General features: G+C 39.6%; 1 pseudogene; it reads right to left on the bottom strand.

Moving 5' to 3' along the window:
• Positions 1 to 16127: 16127 nt before the first annotated feature.
• LOC122732064 overlaps positions 16128 to 20130 on the bottom strand; it is a 28863-nt pseudogene continuing 24860 nt past the window's right edge.

Here is a 20130-nt window from a genome sequence, read left to right as displayed (position 1 = left end):
CCACTGAACTTGTGCCCGTGCTGATGTCCTGTGCATCCCTCCCCCCTTACCCCTCCCATCTTGGTGTCATGCTTGCTCCTCGCCACAGGTAATCTGAGACCAGCCTGCTCCACTCCTGCTGATGAATGAAGGCTGAGATGATGTCTGGAGCTTGGGGGAGTTGGGCCCACAGTTTCAGCTTCACAGTGAGGAAGGGCACCTCAGGGGGTCCTCAGAATACTCAGATCACACCTCTGGAAGAGCTTTTAGGGGGAAGAGAAAGAGAACTAGTACAAATGGCCTCCCTTTCCCCTCATTCCTACCACGAAGATTTCTTTCTGCCTGAAGAGATGGCTTGATAGAATTTATTCAGACCAAGCAGCCATAAGAATTAACCCCTAAGCGAGAGTTCCTACCACCAACATGCTGATATCAGGTGAATAAAAAGTTTGCCAAAATTCCGATATCAGCTGAACAAGCCAAAGTGAGGGTGAAAATGATTTTATCCAAATCAGAAGGGAGAAGAGAAACGAAGGAGATAATTTCATAGTCATTGAAATCTCCTGAAATCTTAGACTATTTACTTTTCTATTGTTTTCCTATTCTTTTAGTCTGTCAACTTTACTACCCTCTGTGTTCTAGGATCCTGTTCTTGGCTTTGCAGGTCCAGAAATCCACATTCTTACCTAGTTGGCCTGTGCTGGGCTGGCTAGTCCTGGGAATCTGGCTCAAGGGCCAACCAAACTCACAGGAAATTGATGTGTAAAAAATAATAGCTAGCATTTAAAGCACTTTAGAATACACATCTCAGTTGGTCCTCAAAAACAACCTTCTGATCTAGGTATTATTATTATCTCTACTTTACAGATGAGGAAACAGCCTCAGAGAAGCTAAGTGATTTGCCCAGAATCACATGGCTCCCTTCTGATTTGGATAAAATCAAACCCACGTGGAAAACTCAATTAAGAGGTTACTTCACAATAGAGAATCAGAACAATGGGAGATAGATGTTCCTATTTTCTTCAAGCTGCCTCAATCTAATAAACCATCCTCACCCTTAGGGAGCCATACCTACCAAGTGGGTCAGATATGTGTCAACAGCTCTCCCTTACTGCTGTATAAACACTAACAAAGCTGTCGCTGTCTGATCCCCTTTTTCTGACCTCCATTCTTTGAGAGTATTAATGTTATTCTAATTTCTGGTGGTTTCCTCAGATCCATCTGACTAGCCTGTCTAATATTATTATTATTATTATTATCATTATTAGTTTGGTTGGGTTTTTTTGTTTTGTTTTGTGTGGGACAATGGGGGTTAAGTGACTTGCCCAGGGTCACACAGCTAGTAAGTGTCAAGTGTCTGAGGCCGGATTTGAACTCAGGTCTTCCTGAATCCAGGGCCGGTGCTTTATCCACTGCACCACCTAGCTGTCCCTGTATTATTATTATTTTAAAATTTTATTTTATTTAGCATTTTATTCTCCACAATTACATGTAATTTTAACATTCTTTTTTCCCCCCATATTTTGAGTTCCAAATTCTCTCCCTTCCTCAACCCTTCCCCACTTCCCATTGAGAAAACAAGCAATTTGACATTGGTTATTTTTGTGTAGTCATGTAAATCATTCTATGAAAGAAAACACAGACAACCCCCATCCCCCAACACAAAGTAAAGAAAAAGTATCTTTGATTTGCATTCAGGCTCCACCATTTTTTTCTCTGAAGATGAACAGCACCCTTCATCATAAGTTCTTCAGAGTTGTCTTGGATCATCGAATTGCTGAAAAGAGCTAAGTTATTCACAGTTGATCATAAAACAATATTGCTGTTACTGTGTACAATTCATTTTGCCTGTCTGTTATTTTTGATTTGGATTTTTGGGGTTTTTTGCGGGGCAATGGGGGTTAAGTGACTTGCCCAGGGTCACACAACTAGTAAGTGTCAAGTGTCTGAGGCCGGATTTGAACTCAGGTACTCCTAAATCCAGGGCCGGTGCTTTATCCACTGCGCCACCTAGCCGCCTCTGTCTGTTATTTTTAAAGATCATATTTCCCTGGTGACCTGATTTGCTGCTGAGTGGTTCAATGGACAGAGCACTGAAGTCAGGAAGACCTGAGTTCAAGTCTTACCTCAGCTTGAGCTGAGGATTTAAGCTCAGGTACTCCTGAATCCAGGGCTAGTGCTTTATCCACTGTGCCACCTAGCTTTTATTAAACTTCGGTGTGCCTCAGTTTCCTCAACTGTATAATGGGGATAATAATAGCATCTACTTCCTAGACTGGTTGTGAGGATCAAATGAGATTTGTAAAGTGCTTAGCACAGTGCCCGGCATATAGTAGGTGCTTAATCAATGTTTGTCGCCTCTCAGATAACCAGATTTCTAGTGTCCACCATGAAATCTCTTGCCCAGTAAAGGTCATCTTTAACAAATTTTTCCTTTATTTTTCAAACCGCTCTCAGATAATGACTGTGTTTAGACTACTCTCATCTCCTCCACAGTGGCTAGCACAAAACAGGGCTCATAGCAGGCACTCAACAGATACTTGCTGATTGATTTCTCCCATAATTCTACCTAGAGGATCGGCTTCTAATAAACTGCCTGTGAGGTAATCATTTCACTCATTGTATTCTGTCTCCCCTCAATAGAAGATGATGTCTCTGGGAGCTGGGATTGAGTTTTTGCCTTTCTTTGTATTCCCAGCATAGTATTCTGCACATAGCAAATGCTTAATAAATGCTTGTCGACTGATTGGGCCACTTCAAAAATCTCATATTCAGTTCAATAACATTTATTTGCTATGTGCAAAGGACTGGGCTAGGTCCTGGTGATATAAAATTTTAAAATCCCTGTCTTCAGGAAGGTTATATTCTCCTTGGGGAATATAGCAAGTATACAGATAAGTATAATACAAGGTAACTTGAAGAAGGATGGATTGCTGACAATTGGGGAGCAGGGACAGAGGGGTGATCAGGAAGGGTCCAGAGAGGAGATGCCACCGGAATTGGACATGAAGCAAGATGAAGATGCTGAGAGGCAGAGGAAAGAATATATCCCAAGCAAAGATTATATTCTTTGTGATGTCTTTACTAGGCCCGAAAAGTGACCTATTGCTTTGGGGGTGGGGGGATTCGACTTCAAAGTTTGAAACAAGAGGGTCACTTGTTCAACTCTCAGTTATTTTGGAATTCAATTGGTCAGACTATCCCATTCTCAGAGTATGCTAGTTTACCAGGTTCATGAAATGCTATTGAAAACTTGAGTAGTTCAGTTCAGCACAGAATTCAACCTGGCTGAGTCAGGAAGTTTGAGGTTCAGATCCAGCAGTAGTGTAATGGGGCCCCTAGGCATAGAAGTTCGGATAGCATCATTCAGCAGATGACGTGATCATATCACTTTGGGGAAGCCACAGAACATTAAACATTAAGGTCAGAAAAACAAACCAAAAATTCAAGTGAATTGTGTTTCTAGAAAGCATACTAATTCATTGTGTACACACACACACACACACACACACACACACACACACACTAGCTTCTTGTCTTAAATGACCACGATTTAGTTAATTCTATTAGAGCTCTGGGTGTGAGCCTTTCATCACTTACATCCTAGTTTTCAAACATGTTATAGCACCACACCAGGGCCATTGAAGTCGAGGGGAGCGGGGGAGAGGGAGAGGGAGAGGGAGAAAGAGATCGAGAGATCTCTATTAATGACCAATGGGGGCAGCTAGGTGGTGCAGTGGATAAAACACCAGCCCTGGATTCAGGAGGACCCGAGTTCAAATCCAGCCTCAGACACTTGACACTTACTATCGGTGTGACCCTGAGCAAGTCACTTAACCCTCATTGCCCCACAAAAAAAAAGAATAAAGGAAAAAGAGAAAAGAATGACCAATGGAAAAATTCTAGGAGAAAAGGAAGCACATTTTAGAGGCTTCAGGAAACTGACTTCCAGCCAAGTATGGATGACACAAATGATATCTAAGGACCTTGTACATAAATTATATAATCATAGATTAAAGCTATCAAAAATTACCAAAGATGGGAAGTCAAAGATGGAGTAGCTTGGAGAAGATAAGTATGCTAGAACATTGTTGGTGGAGCTGAGATGCAGTACAACCATTTTTGGAAAGCAATTTGGAATTATGCAAATAAAGTGAATAAAATATCTACTTGTCATTGTTCAGTCGTGTTAGTTTCTTTGTGATACCGTGGGAGTTTTTCTTTTAAAATTTTTTTCCCAATTACATGTAAAGATAATTTTTAACATTTGTTTTTTTTTTAATTTTGAATTCTAAATTCTCTCCCTCTCTTCTGTACCCTCTTACTGAGAAGGCAGCAAAACATTTCCATATTAGCCATGTTGTGAAAGAAGACATAGACCAAAAAAATCCCCAAGAAAAATATAGAAAGTTTTTAAAAAGTATGCTTTGATCTGCATTCAGACTCTATCAATGCTTTCTCTGGAGGTAGGTAGCATTTTCTATTATAAGTCCTTTAGAATTATCTTGGATCATTATATTGCTAAGAATAGCTATCATTCACAGTTGATCATTGTACAATATTGTTGTTACTGTGTGTAATGTTGTCCTGGTTCTGCTCACTTCATTTTGTATCAGTTCATGTAAGTCCAGGTTCTTTTCGTGAGAAAAATAATGGGGTTTTATGAGACCCAGAGAACTTGGTCAGACCTTTCTTTTCTTTTTTTTTTGCTGGGCAATGGGGGTTAAGTGACTTGCCCAGGGTCATACAGCTAGTGTGTGTCAAGTGTCTGAGGCTGGATTTGAACTCAGGTCCTCCTGAATCCAGGGCCAGTGCTTTATTTACTGCACCACCTAGCTGCTCCTTGGTCAGACCTTTCTTAAGGCCAGCCCAGAGTCAGGAGAATTTCAAAGGAAATGTGATTTGGACCTTGGACAGTGAATAGGGATTAAAACCACATATACTTGAAGGCTTTTTCCCCTCAGAGGGCTCCCTACTCTGACATCAGCATGCACTGTGCCGAGCCATCCTCAAGTCTAGTAAACCAATAGATCTGAATGATGCTAACCAATTAGCTTTGAGCAGTGTGGACGGGCTGCCTCTCCTCCGGACCCACAGGAAGCCTCTGCTCACACATGCTCTCACAAGTTCTTGTGGTCTGAGATTTGGAGGGGGCGGCTGTGCCTTGCTCTCTCTCGCTCTTCTATCCTAGGTACGTAGGGCTTCTGAACTTTTGGAGCCATGTATTCTCTCTTTACTAATATTTAATATGCTTTAATAAATGCTTAATGGGGGCAGCTAGGTGGCGCAGTGGATAGAGCACCGATCCTGGATTCAGGAGGACCTGAGTTCAGATCTGGCCTCAGACACTTGACACTAGCTCTGGGACCCTGGGCAAGTCACTTTAACCCTCATTGCCCCACCAAAAAAAAAAAAAAAAAAAAAAGGAGGTGGGACACAAATAAATGCTTAATGCCTCAAACTGGTGCTATAGCCTCTAATTTATAAGTAGCAATAAATTAGAAACCCCAGCAAATTTTCCCTAAAACTTGGGACAGAAATAGGGCAACCCCAAATAATTTCAAATGCCACAGTTTGAAAGGGTTCTGCTCATTACTTCTTTCTTTTTTGGGGGGGGGGCTGGGCAATGAGGGCTAAGTGACTTGCCCAAGGTCACACAGCTAGTAAGTATCAAGTGTCTGAGGCCAGATTTGAACTCAGGTAGTCCTGAATCCAGGGCCGGTGCTTTATCCACTGCGCCACCTAGCTGTCCTGCTCATTACTTCTTATAGCACAATAGATTCCATCAAATCATATACCATAATTTGTTCAGCCATTCTCCAATTGATGGGCATCCCTTGAATTTCCAATTCTTTGCCATAAAAAGAGCTGCTATAAATATTTTTTTACATATCAGTCCTTTTTCCTTTTTAAAAAATCTCTTTGGGATACAGACCTAGTAGTGGTATTGCAGGGTCAAAGGGTATGCCCAGCTTTATAGCCCTTTGGGCATAGTTCCAAATTGCTCTCCAGAATGGATGAATCAATTCCATCAATAGTGCATTAGTGTCTCAATTTTCTGTATGGGGTTTTCTTGGCAAAGATACTGAAGAGGTTTGTCATTTCCTTCTCCAGTAGATTAAAGCAAATAGAGATTAAGTGATTTACCCAAGGTCAAACAGCTGGTGAGTGTCTGAGGTTAGATTTGCATACAGGTCTTTCTGACTCTAGACCCAGCACTCTATCCACTGAGCCACCTACCTGCCTCTAAAATGTTTACTACCAGGCATATATCCCATATAGGTCATTGATTAAAAAAGTCCCTATATACACCAAAATACTTATAGAATCCATTTTTTATGGTAGAAAAGAACTAGAAACAAAGTAGATACCAGTGATTAAGGAATGATTAAATACATTGTGGTACATGAATGTAATGGAATATTACTTGCTATAAGGAATGTCTAATATGATGAATATACAGAGACACAGTGAAAGACTTAATAAACTGTTGCAGAGTGAAGTAAGCAAAGCCAAGAAAATAATATACGCAATGACTACAAGAACATAAAAAGAAGAAATATCAATCACCAATTAAAATTACAAAATTACAAAGAATATCATGAAATAGGAAAAGATACTTAAAAGGTTCTTAAAAAGATCATGGTGTTCCTTGACTGCACAGCCACACGGCATCACATGGAGAGTACTGATGTTTAAATGACAGGAATGTTAAAAATACACCAGAGATCATTACATCTACATGTGACAAATTCTCTTTCAGGATCCCAGAGCAGAGATAATTCTATTACAAGAAACTGGGTTGGGTTTTTTGTTTTTCTTTAGGAACAGCGGAGGGGGGGGGTTGTTGGATTATCTCTTCCAATAACTATCCACCATGTCCCTTCTCATTTCTATCTGTTTGTAATTAACATCACATTGGGTGAATGATGATAAATATCATGTTTCCCTGAAGTTCTACTAATATCACAGATGTATCATGAATAGAAAAAGACCAGGGAACACCACGGTAATAGAATACAAAAAGATATGGTCCCACCATGGCCTTCTATGGTGTTTCTGAGCAACAGGACAAGAAATTTATCCAACAACACAGGTGAGTGCAACAGGTCCCAAGCTTTCTTTCACTGATGCTACTCCAGGCTCTAATGCCCATTTTTTTGTTCTCTTCAAGAAATAAGAGAAAATCTTTCCCCTTATGAACTGCATAGAATGCTCATGACCTACTCAATATTCCCAAGCCAGGAAAAAGTTGTTTTTTTTTAAAAACTTATTTAATATTTTATTTTTCCCCAATTACATCTAAAAACAATTCTTAACATTTGGGAATTTTTATTATATTTTAATTTATGGAATAAAACAAGCATTTCCATAATAGTACAATTAAACAGACAATTGTACATGAAATTTCAAATCTACTATGCACAACTTCCTATCCCTTTCAAATATACTATAAAATTATCATGTATATTTTTTCTTTTTCTTTTTCTTTTTTTTTTTACAGGGCCATGGGGGTTAAGTAACTTGCTCTGGGTCACACAGCTAATAAGTGTCAAGTGTCTGAGGCCGGATTTGAACTCAGGTCCTCCTGAATCCAGGGCTGGTGCTCTATCCACTGCACCACCTAACTGCCCCTTTCTTTTTCTTTTTAATCCAAATTCTCTTGCTCTCTTCCTGCCCTCCTTATTGAGAAGGCAAGCAACCTAATAACTCAGGAAAAAGTTGATAAAGTTCGTTAAAAGAAATTACTAGAGGTAAGAAACTATTCATGAGCGACAAGAGACCCATAGTATTTTTTTTCTGGGGCAGGAAGGCAGTCTGGTAAATGATATGGAGTATTCAATTCCTCCAGGTGAATGATCTAAAGAGATAGTATTAGACAGCAGAGGTGTCTTGCCAGAGGGCATATACTATTTCCCACAGAAATAACTTAAGTCTTGACTTCTGGTAGTTCTGTCTAGTAAAGGTTTGTGGTTCTCCTTACCCCATGTCAAAATTCTACTCAGAGCCAATGGACAGACTGTATCTACGAACACGTTTTTGAATCAATGTTCGGGTTCACCTGCAGAAAAATGCCTATTTGCAGATGAACCTGCCCACCTGAAAACTGGTCAACAGCATTCAATGAGAAAAAGACTGATGTCTATGAAGGGGTCCATCATGAAAGATTCAAGAAAATTGACTATATTGGCATATTGGCATCAGCAGTGCAGTGAACATATAGGCTTTAGGCCCATACACGGGGACATAGTTTAAAGAAACCTAATGCATTAATAGGAGCCCTTCCACACTTAGGTAGGCCTGATACCAAGACCGTACTTGTAGAGAGGCAGTATGATCAAAGTAGAAGAAACATTGGATGTAAAATTGGAGGACATGGATTAAAATCCCACTCTGCCAATTGGCAGTGTGACCTTGTCCAAATAAGTTAACATCTCTGAGCCTTAGTTTCCTCATCTGTAAAATGAGGGAATGATATTAGATAATCTTGAAGGCTTCTTCTAGTTTTAAATCTATTACCTTATGGTCAGGGGTGTGCAGGACTTGAATCAAACTGACTCAAGAGAGTCAATTGTTAAATTTTCACTGTGAACATCTACACTTTGCAATTCAGCAAATGCTACAGATCTTGTTTGTTATTTTCTATTGTCTAATCTTAAGAAAGTAAAGGAGGGACAGCTAGGTGGTGCAGGGGATAGAGCACCGGCCCTGGAGTCAGGAGGACCTGAGTTCAAAGCCGGCCTCAGACACTTGACACTTACTAGCTGTGTGATCCTGGGCAAGTCACTTAACCCCAGTTGCCTCACCAAAAAAAAAAAAAAAAAGTAAAGGAGAAGTGTTTAGAATGCAGATTCAATTTAAAAGTGTGTTGTGTGCACGTTCCCCCCTCCATGACCCCAGAAAGCTGACTGTTAAATATTTACCAGTACACCACTGCTTATGACCTTCTAGAAGTTGTTCTTTGCTGGCATAGATGGCATACTTATAAATTTTTTCATTTTTAATTAACAAATGTGTAGCTTATCTTTCTTCCACTTCCCTCCCCCCACTGACGGAGGGAACCAAATCCTTGTAACAATGTATATGTGTATATTAGAGCAAAACAAATTCTTGTGCTGGCCATGTCTAATAATGTGTGTCTTATTCTGTATCTCCAGTCCGTCAAATCTCTATTATGGAATATATTTTAATAGTAATTCTGTGAAAATTGTTTACAAAATCTGCTTATACATTTACATCCTCAATGCTTAACATGGTACCTAGCACATAGTAGGTGCTTACCCCAAGCATGTGACATCTTCCCCTGGTGGAATGGGAGGATGAGGACGATTTGTTCCAGCAGCCATGAAGGCAGCAGAACACATCTGTGGAGCACTTAGAGCTTGGTCAGACATCTAAGACATTCATGTCATATACTGTATCCTGAGCCATTACCGTTTGTCTTGACTTTTGACCTGCCACTGGATTTCAAAAGCTCAGGAAGAGAAAGTGAGGTCGATGACTTAGCACAATTCTGCTTCATTTAAATCCAGTTCATGCACAGGTTGAGACGTCATCCCATGCTATTGTTGCTCCTCTTCAAAAATGATGAACACAAGATGCTTAATAAATGTTAAATAAGAAAATTAATGGGAAGATGCCTATCAGAATCGAGTTTTAGCTGAATCAGATAAAAATATTTGTACAGGAAAGTTTAGAAACATATTTAAAATCAACCCTATGCTAACCACTGTGCAGACTCTCTATAACTATTGTTAGAATTTCTTTAGTCCTCTCATGGAGTTAACCCAAGTGTGGTGTGGTGAATAAAATTATATGGGGTCACCCTATAATTGTTCCAAGTGTTAGGGAATTTAGCTGGGATTTATAAAATAGGTGTTACTTAGAAATTAGAGGCTACTGCACCAGTTTGGGGGCATTAAGCATTTATTAAAGCATATTAAATATTAGTAAAGAGATAGAGCACATGGCTCAGAAAGTTAAGAAGCCCCACATACCTAGGATAGAGGTGAAAGAGAGCAGAGTGGGAGAGGGAAGAGCGTGCCAAGAGAGAGCAAGAGACCCCTCTCCAGGGCTTTTCAACCTATCTCAGGTAGAGGGGGGTCACTCCACCTTGATCCAAGCTAATTGACTGGTAACATTCAAGTCCATTGATTGACATGACTTGAAGGTGGTCTTAAGTTAGCTAACTTCCTTTAGTTAGTTAGGAAGGTTGATCTACATTTCCTTTGAAATTCTCCTGACTCTGGGCTGGCCCTGCAAAACCAGCCAGAGTTCCTCTGTGTGTGTGTGTGTGTGTGTGTGTGTGTGTGTGTGTGTGTGTGTGTGTGTGTGTGTGTGTGTTGGTGTCTCTGAATCCCCCAAACCCCATTATTTTCTCACAGTGATATGGGAGAAGGAGCATTGGACCGGGAGTGAGGCAACCTGAATTCAAGACTCTGCTTGGCCTCCATCTGTTTGGGAATTTTGAGCGTTCTCATTATCACCTTTTTGGGCTTCATCATTGAGTTAAATGATCTTGATGATCCTTTCCAACTCCTAATTGTCTGTGATTCTAACTGGGGATATGAAGTTGTTACACAATATACATTAAATACTTAGCTATAAAGAAGAAAGCGGGGCAGCTAGGTGGAGCAATGGATAAAGCACCGGCCTTGGATTCAGGAGGACCTGAGTTCGAATCCAGCCTCAGACACTTGACACTTATTAGCTGTGTGACCCTGGGCAAGTCACTTAACCCTCATTGCCCCACAAATAAATAAACAAACAAACAAACAAATAAATAAATAAACCAAGAAGAAAGGAACTACGAGGGAGAAGCAACAAAGCTCTGTCTTCTGGGGCAAACTGAGAAATAAAATAACAAAAAGGGGAAAAAAAGGAAGGGCAAACAAAACCAGATATACTGAATAGCATACCCAGGCCAAGTCAGTTTATCCTAAATTCTTAGGTGAAAAGCAGATAAAAATAGCCTACTGTCCAGCAGGGATATTGAACTGCATCTGCAAAATAGTTCAGGCAAATGCCCCAGATGCCAGGTTCTAGGTTACCTTTCCACTGTTGCTATTTCTTTTTCTTGGAAGAAGATGCTCAAAGACATGAAGTTTGACACCTCAGGCCCTTGCTTTGAGGAAAGTGTTATGCTCACCAGTGAACAGGGAAAGAACACACTATCTCTTTCAGTTTTGATTGCCTTTTTGGATCCTTTTCAGTAATGGGGACAGGAAACCTATTCACATGCTGAAACCTGCTATACATTTTGTGCCTATATAAGGATCTATTACAGGCTCATGTTACTTCCTTTTTGTCATGCACACAAAATAATATTTTAAGTTCTTCCTTCTACATAGCATTTTGTGGCATATGTTTAAGGGGTTAAAATCTTGGTTTCCAGAGAAGGATCCCATAGTAATATTCATTGGTATTGACTTTTAAGGGAGGGAGGGAGGCATTTTATTCAGAAAAGTTCTAAGAATAATGAGAAAAGCTGCTTTCACTTTAAAGAAGTTAGAGTATATAATAATTATTTCCAAACAGACATTTCCTTTTGTTTCATGCTTCCAAGATCATAAAATGGAATAGAAAAAAATATCTCAACAGGCTAGAATAATGGGTTGGATCAAGTAGGATAAAATTTTATAGAGATAAATAGGAAATCCTGAACATGGCATAAGAAAAAAATTACTTCTCAAGTACAAGATCAATAGAAGGCAACAGTTCACATTATTTATTTATTTTTTTGTTTTGTTTTTTGACAGGGCAATGGGGCTTAAGTGACTTGCCCAAGGTCACACAGCTAGTAAGCGTCAAGTGTCTGAGGCCAGATTTGAACTCAGGAACTCCTGAATCCAGGGCCGGTGCTTTATCCATTGCACCACCTAGCAGCCCCAACAGTTCACATTAAAATGATCTGGGGGTTGTGGTGAGATATATCTAAAGTTCTCTGAAAGCTATAAAGCTCTCTATAAAAGCTAGCTATTGTTTTTGTATTATATAAGTCAAGGGTATAATATGGAAGTTAAAGAAAAAACTAGCAACATCTTAGCAATGTATCAAAAGGTATATGACTCAATGATGAAGGTCATAGTCCTGTCTTGGTAGGAAACATCTGGAGTATTGCATTCAGTTCTGGGCATTGGATTTTAAGAAGAAAATTGAGAAGATGGAGAATATTCAGAGAAAAGCTACTAGGATGGTGAAAATCCCTGACATCATGCCACATGAGGATCACTTGAAGGAATTGGGAATCTTTAGCCTGGAGAAAAGAAGCTTTGTGGGAGTGGAGTTGAAGGAAAGGATATGATAGCTGCCTTCAAATGTTTGAAAAGAGGGTTCAGACTTATTCTGCTTGGCCTATGGGGCAGGACTCAGGTCAGTGGGTAGAAGTTGTAGATGGCAAAATTTGCACTTATGTATGGAAAAATATCACAGTAATTAAAACTATCTGAAATTGAAAAGCTTTTGCATTAACAAAATCAATGCAACTAGGATAAGAAGGAAAGCAATTGACTGGGGAAAATCTTTGCACCAAATATCTCTGATAAGGGTCAAATACCCAAGATATCTAATAAACTAACACAAGTATATAATACCAAAAGCTACTCCCAAGTGAAATGATTCCCCAAATCCTGTTCATAGGACATGAACAGTTCTCAAAAGAAATACAAATTATTAGCAACCATCTGAAAAATTGCTCGAAATCACTGATCATAATTAATCATAATCAATTACAAAATAATGCAAATTAAAACTCTTAGATTTCATCTCACACATAGCAAATTGCCAAAGATGACAAAAGATGGCAACAGTCAATGTTGGAAGAGTTGTGGAAAGACAGGAACAATTCTGCATATATTGTTGTTGAAGGTGTGAACTGATCTAACCATTCAGGAAGGCATTCTGATCCAGGCAAAGAAAATGCCTGGAGATGCTTTCTGATGACGAGTTGACTTAGACTCAGAAGAATGAACCCTTCTAAGGACCTATAAGAATAGTGAAACAGGCCCCCTCTTTTATCCCTTTTATTCTTTTCACAAACTACCTTCTCATTGGATTTTCAAACCTGATTAAAGCAAGGAAGTAGGAGAAAATGACAAGCAGCTCATACTTGGCTCCATGTAAACAAGAGAGTGGAGTTCTGTATGTCTAGCTCCTATCTACCTTTTCCTGCTTTTCTCTTTTCTTTTCTGGGCACAGGTCAGAGACTAGTGATATAGAGAATGGACATTTCTAACCCTAAGTGATAGTTCATGGATAATCCTGAGTGCTAGAGTTCTTGAGTTTGAGAATCAGGAATTAGGGGCAGCTAGGTGGCGCAGTGGATAGAGCACCAGCCCTGGAGTCAGGAGTACCTGAGTTCAAATCCGGCCTCAGACATTCAACACTTACTAGTTGTGTGACCCTGGGCAAGTCACTTAACCCCAATTGCCTCACTAAAAAATAAAAAGAGAGAGAGAGAGAGAGAGAGAGAGAGAATCAGGGATTATACCCCTTCCTGTCCCTTTAGAAGTAAATTTTCCTTAATAGTGTTTTTCTCAGGGAAGATTACCATGACTAGGTAGCTCTTAAAGCTAACTGATGCCATGCCATGTGGGTCCAGGAGATCTAGACTTTGCCAACATTTCATGATATTACTGTTCATCTCTTTGATGGTGTGGGTCAGAAGTAATTAGGGAATACTGGTTTAGTAGTTGCACATAGGGTCTTGAACATCCCGAAAAGTGTAATAAAAACATTTTATTTCCTATATTTGATCATGTGCATCTGTGAGTCCTTTGTAACTTATGCATTTTCTAAGGTGAAGGGGGGAAAACTTGTCCCATATCTAATACCTATGTTGTATATTTAGTACCCATGTGGGGAAGGAACTCAAATTACTCAAATATGGGGAAGCCTAGGTCTCAGCCAGTTTGGCACAGATTTATTTTGAAGATTTCCCTAGAATTTTATTAGAGGGTGAAGATAGAGCTAAAGAGGGAAACTGACACTCTTGGTGGCAAGTCCATAGGATCAAACCTATGTAAGCTCAGAGTCCTGCGGGTATCCTGGGCCACAGGTAATATATGAGGAAGTGTAAGGAAAACTGATGTATGAGAGTACCTGCAACTGGGAAAGGATCGCAGATGGAGGATGACATCCAACTTGAGTCTTGAAGAAAGGCAAGGGTTCCAAAGGTCAGAGATGAAGAAGGCATACATCCCAATTATGAAGAATACTATGGTTTGGACCAATGTTTAGATGAAGTTTTGAGTTCATAGAATGCCTAATGGTTCAGTGTAGTTGGAATGTAGATCTAGTTCAGGAAGGAAAATAGTATTTTAAAAGTTTGGAGAAGTAGGTAGATTCTGAAGAGCTTTAAATGCCAAGCTAAAGAGTTTATATTTGAAAAAAAATGAAAATGACTCTCTCTTTTGGAGGGGGGGGGCATGGGGGTTAAGTGACTTGCCCAGGGTCACACAGCTAGTAAGTGTCAAGTGTCTGAGGTCCAATTTGAACTCAGGTACTTCTAAATCCAGGGCCAGTGCTCTATCCACTGCGCCACCTAGCCGCCCCCAAAAATGACTCTCAAGAGGATGAAGGTAGAAAGCACAGCTGGATCAGACCAAGTTTATATGGAAGAAATCCGCTCCACACAATTTTGATACTGTTAAGGGATCTATTCACAATATATCTGAAAAGGAGGTGATACTGACAAATTGAAAGAAGGCACTGATCTGCAAAAAGAGTTCAGTGAGAAGACATCAGTAGATACCCATCCACATACCTACTGTCTCATAAAAACTTAATGAGCATGACCTGTGCCTATTTGAGGGTGTCCTTGATGAAAACGTGTAAATGGAAACAGGTAGGTTTTTTCATATGAATATGAGCACACTCTTTTGTTGCAGAACATAAATTTACAATTGATTGAAAATTTTAGAAAATGCCGTATCCCACTATGTTTACTGTTGATGACCAAAAAAAAAAATTGATTCAGCAGAGGAAAATGCCTTAAGTGCTCTCATCCAACAAAGAGTCTCCCATGCACATAAGACTGTAAAAGATTCCTTGATAGACACCTTGTACATAACAGCTATTTAATAAATATTAATTTCAGTGGGTTGAATTGAATTATAACAGCTGTGAAACAACAAAAAACATCAACCAGTATATACTTAAATGTTCACTTATACAATATTGGCTATAAATGTACCAGGGATCAGATGAGAATGAGATGCTAGGTGGTGCAGTGGATAGAGTTCTGACCATAGAAGTGAGAAGGACCTGGGTTCAAATCCAGCCTCAGACACTTGCTAGCTGTGTGATCCTGGGCAAGTCACTTAACCCTGTTTGCCTCAGTTTCCTCATTGGTAAAATGAGCTAGAGAAGAATAATGGCAAACCACTCCAGTAATCTCTGCCAAAGGCACAACTGAAAATGGTTGAACATGTCACAAGGAAAGCATGTTCAATTTGGAGTCAGTCTACCTAAGTTTAGATCCTGGTTCTGTTCATTATTATCTGTGTGACTTTGGGCAAGTCAGTTAATCTCTCTGTTCCTCAGTTCCCTCATCTATAAATTTTTAGTTGCTCTCTGTTAACATCTATCAATTTGGTTAAAATATCTACCACTTGGATCTAGAGATCTTTGGGTGATGAAGATGTTTTCCTCCAAAAACTCAACTGACAAGAATTGGTGAGTGTTTTCTTTAGGTATAGTAGTTGGGAAAGGAACCAAAGTGAGCACATCTGGGAAGGCTAGAAAGACATGAACAGGAGTGAGAAGTTTCATTTCAGAATCCATTCAGAGGCTTGATTTAATTTTTTTGAGGGAAACTTGGAAGAGCTCAGGCAACTTCCTGGCTTTTCTCTGTCATCTTGGCTCTGCCTCTTTTTCCAAATTTCTTTTTGCTATTGATGATTTCCCTGTTGATTTATCTGTTTATTTTTTTTAATTTAATTTTATTTTTTTGTGGTGCAATGAGGGTTAAGTGATTTGCCCAGGGTCACGCAGCTAGTAAGTGTCAAGTGTCTGAGACCAGATTTGAACTCAGGTCCACCTGAATCCAGGGACAGTGCTTTATCCACTGCACCACTTAGCTGCCCCCCATATATATATATTTTACGTTTGCAAAAAATTTGTAATTTTATTCAATCAGTTTTCATATTCTAGATCCTTGAGGGATACAGCATCACTCAGATCCTGTGTCCAATGGCCTTGGCAGGACGATTGCTTCTAAACTTGGTCTGATCCATTCCACTATTACCATGAGCCTGAGTAACTTTCCCCCACATCACTCTTGTTCTGTTGGGTTTCCCACCAGGAGTCACTGTGTTGTTTTTTGCCTTGTATACATAAGCACATCTCTTGCCCAAATAGAATTCAGTTTCATCGCAAGCATAGACTCCTTCAATTTTCAGAAGAACTGTATGTTCTCTCTGGTTTCACAGGCCTCACTTGTAGCCAGCAAAAATGGCCTTGGACCACAGTCTTCCAGATATTTTGCTGTTCTAAAAGGCCTGTTTCCAGGAGGCCTCCCAGACTCCAAGATGGAGGAAACAGGAAGTTCCCCATATGGTTTTAATATGTAAATACTGACATATGTAAGGCGTGTGGTAGTATGTTGTATTACCCATGTAAATCACATGTCCACATGGGTTTGTCTAGATGTGGCTCATAGGGAGGCAGGAATAGCTAGGATGTTCTTTTCCCACCCTTCTCCCAAGGGAGACTTTGATTCATGCTAGGAGGGCAGGTAGGAGTTTGGAGCTAGAGGCTAGCCATCGAGCTCTCCTCAAAGAGAGGAATTACTAGGCTAGAATTCTACTTACTCCCTTATTGTTATTCTAGGAAGAAAAATTTTATGTGTTCCTAAACTCTGTGCCTGATTATTATCCTTTAATGGGGAAGGAATGCCCCCAAATATCTGTCTATCTATCTTCTATCTAGCCATCTATCTATCTATCTATCTATCTATCTATCTATCTATCTATCTATCTAACCTAATCTATGAGTGAGAAGTTTCAGATATTCTAATTAGAGGAGGGTGTTTTGATGAATTCTATAAGTAATCAGAGGGGCAAATGTAATTCCAGTAATTTGTGTTTTCTATAGTTGTAAGAAGCATCATGCCTTAAATAAATCAATGGACATTTCTTAATAAAAACTGCTTCCTCTCACCTGTGTTCATTGGCTATGTGGAAACTAAACAGTAAGGGCTATTATCAAATGCAGATCTTATAATTTACAAGTAGCTCTTCAAACCCATTGAAACAGAATTCACTCAACTGAATGTCACAGGAATGGAATTTTGTTTCCTCCCAATGCTCCTCCTTATTGAGGGCAGTTATATATCGTTTAGAATTTGGGCTTAACCCAATTATACCTTACTTAGCAGCACCAGCCTCTCTAAATTAGGAATATTGGGCTGCCTCCCTTGGAGTTCTGACTAGACCACACCCTCTGTTCTGCCTTCTGTAATTTCTTGCTAATCACTGCAAGATTTTTCAGGCCAGTATCATGACTTGCCTTCTCTCAACTAGGTCTTCTGGTTTAGGCGGGGACTCTTGCTGGTTCCTGATTTGATCGACCAAATTGGTGCCAACTTATTGGTATATTTTGCCTCAAGCAGTTCCTGTCACCTGAAGAGGACATAAGAGGTTGATGGAGATACAAGAAGTCAATAGTTCAGAGCAATCTGCAAATTTAAATGCAGAGTACAATTGTTTATCATCTTGCCTTATAGGAATGAGCCAGGGACAATGAGCCAGATATGTGTGTATTTATGTGTATGTCTTTCCAACATTATCGATACATTAATTTTACTATGAAATGCACCCTGAAGTTGACATGATTCTTTATTGATAATCAGACAGGGTGCTGACCAATTGGTCAGATATATTCTATTCTTTGCCCATCCCAAATTCATGATCCTCTATCCATCTTCTTAGGTTACAGATTCATACCAGAGCTGTACCTAGAAATTCTGACACCCAGGACAAATACCACAAGAAATGGCTCTGACAAGCAGCATGAAAAGCACACTCAAATCAACTTTTTAAGACAAAGTCACTTGAGTAGGAACCCGGTGACAGACCTTGTACCTGGAAGGCTCCATGGGGCAAAGAAACCTGAGGCAGCACTCCTTGGTGGGAAATAAAGACCAGGTTGCTGCCATGAAGGGAGTGATTAGGGAAGAGATAGGTAAGGGAAGATCTCACCTGTGATGCACATTCTGGGAGAAGGAAATTAGCTGTCTCGTAGTTTCCTAATTTTAAGTAATTGCTCTTGATAAATAGATATTAACTCAGTTCTTTCAACCAGCTGAAGCAGCACAAGTGCTACTAGGGCGTAGAGAAAGATGTTTGAAGACAAAAGTGGCATAAGAGTACTCATCTGGAGGTTCTGGTCAAGACCATGGCATGAAAGGAAAGAAGAGCTCAGCTCTCCCACTTATATTCCAACAATGATCTAAAAAGGGCACCAGATTAAAAAATGATCAGGAAATGGAAAGAAATACATTAGTAAGTACCTTCATCTAGTGCAGAACAGCTAAAAAGACAACCAGAAGCCATGAGCACTGGGATAGGAATAGGAAAGCCAGCAGTAGTTCAGCTGAGCAGGTTGGAAATCCATTCCAGAACCTTGACAGTGAATCCCACTGGTGCTCTGAAGACAAGACACCAGGAGAGGTGAAAACCAGTGACAAGAGACCAGTAACATCAGGGCAGGACCAAAAAGCATAGGGGTGGAAGAACCTTTACTTAATATCTATCTAAAATAAGAATAAGCATTATATGTAACTGATAAATATTAGAGGACTTTCTCATAAGAACAGGGATAAATCCATCATCATAATTCTCTTCCTTCCTTTCTTTCGTGGGGCAATGAGGGTTAAATTACTTGCCCAGGGTCACACTGCTAGTAAGTGTCAAGTGCCCGAGGACAGATTTGAACTCAGGTCCTCCTGAATCCAGGGCTGGTGCTTTATCCACTGTGCCACCTAGCTGCCCCCTCACAATAATTTTTTGGTTTAGTACTAGAAATGTTCCCTATAGAAACAAGATAAGAAAAATAAATTGAGGAAATAGGCATAATTAAAGAGAAAACTAAATTGATGTTTTTTTGTAGATGATATGATGGTCTACCCAGAGAGTTGTAGAAATTCAACTAAAAATTAACAAAATAATTCTGCAAAGTAGCAGGACATATAATAAAACCAAAACAATCACTAATATTCCTGTACTTTACCAACAAAACCACAGAAAGATATAGAATAAGAAATTCCATTAAAAATAATCACAGAGGGCAGCTAGGTGGTGCAGTGGATAAAGCACCAGCCCTGGATTCAGGAGGACCTGAGTTCAAATCCAGCCTCAGACACTGGACACTTGACACTAGCTGTGTGACCCTGGGCAAGTCACTTAACCCGCATTGCCCTGCAAAACAAACAAACAAAAACAAAAACAAATAAACTATAAAACTTTTTTAAAATCACAAAATTTGTACATATATAACCTATATCAGATTGCTTGCTGTCTTGGGGAGGGGGAAGGGAGAGAGGGAGAAAAATTTGAAACTAGAAATCTTATAAAAACAAATGTTGAAAACTATCTCTAAATGTAATGGGAAAATAATAAAATAATTATATTAAAAAAGAACCAAAAAAATATTTTTAAAATAATCACAAAATGCCCAAAGGGCTATAAAGTTGTGCATACCCTTTGACCCAGCAATACCACTATTAGGTCTTTTCCCCAAAGAGATCGTAAAAAGGGAAAAGGACCCACATGTACAAAAATACTTATAGCTACTCTTTTTGTGGTGGCAAGGAATTGGAAATTGAGGGGATGCCCATCAATTAGGGAATGGCTGAACAAGTTGTGGTATCTGAATGTAATGGAATACTATTGTGCAGGTGGATTTCAGAGAAACCTGGAAGGACTTGCATGAACTGATGATGAGTGAGATGAGCAGAACCAGGGAAACATTGTACACAGTATCAACAACATTATGTTGATCAACTGTGAAAGACTTGATTCTTCTCAGCAATACAATGGTCCAAGATAGTTCCAAAGGACTCATGATGGAAAATGCTCTCCAAATCCATAAAAAAAAGAACTGTGGAATCTAGATGCAGATCGAACCATACTGTTTCTATTGTTTTTTGTT

This window comes from Dromiciops gliroides, chromosome 6 (genome assembly GCF_019393635.1).
Source record: "Dromiciops gliroides isolate mDroGli1 chromosome 6, mDroGli1.pri, whole genome shotgun sequence".
In the NCBI taxonomy this organism is placed as follows: Eukaryota; Metazoa; Chordata; class Mammalia; order Microbiotheria; family Microbiotheriidae; genus Dromiciops; species Dromiciops gliroides.
This window is presented reverse-complemented; position numbering and strand designations above follow the sequence as displayed.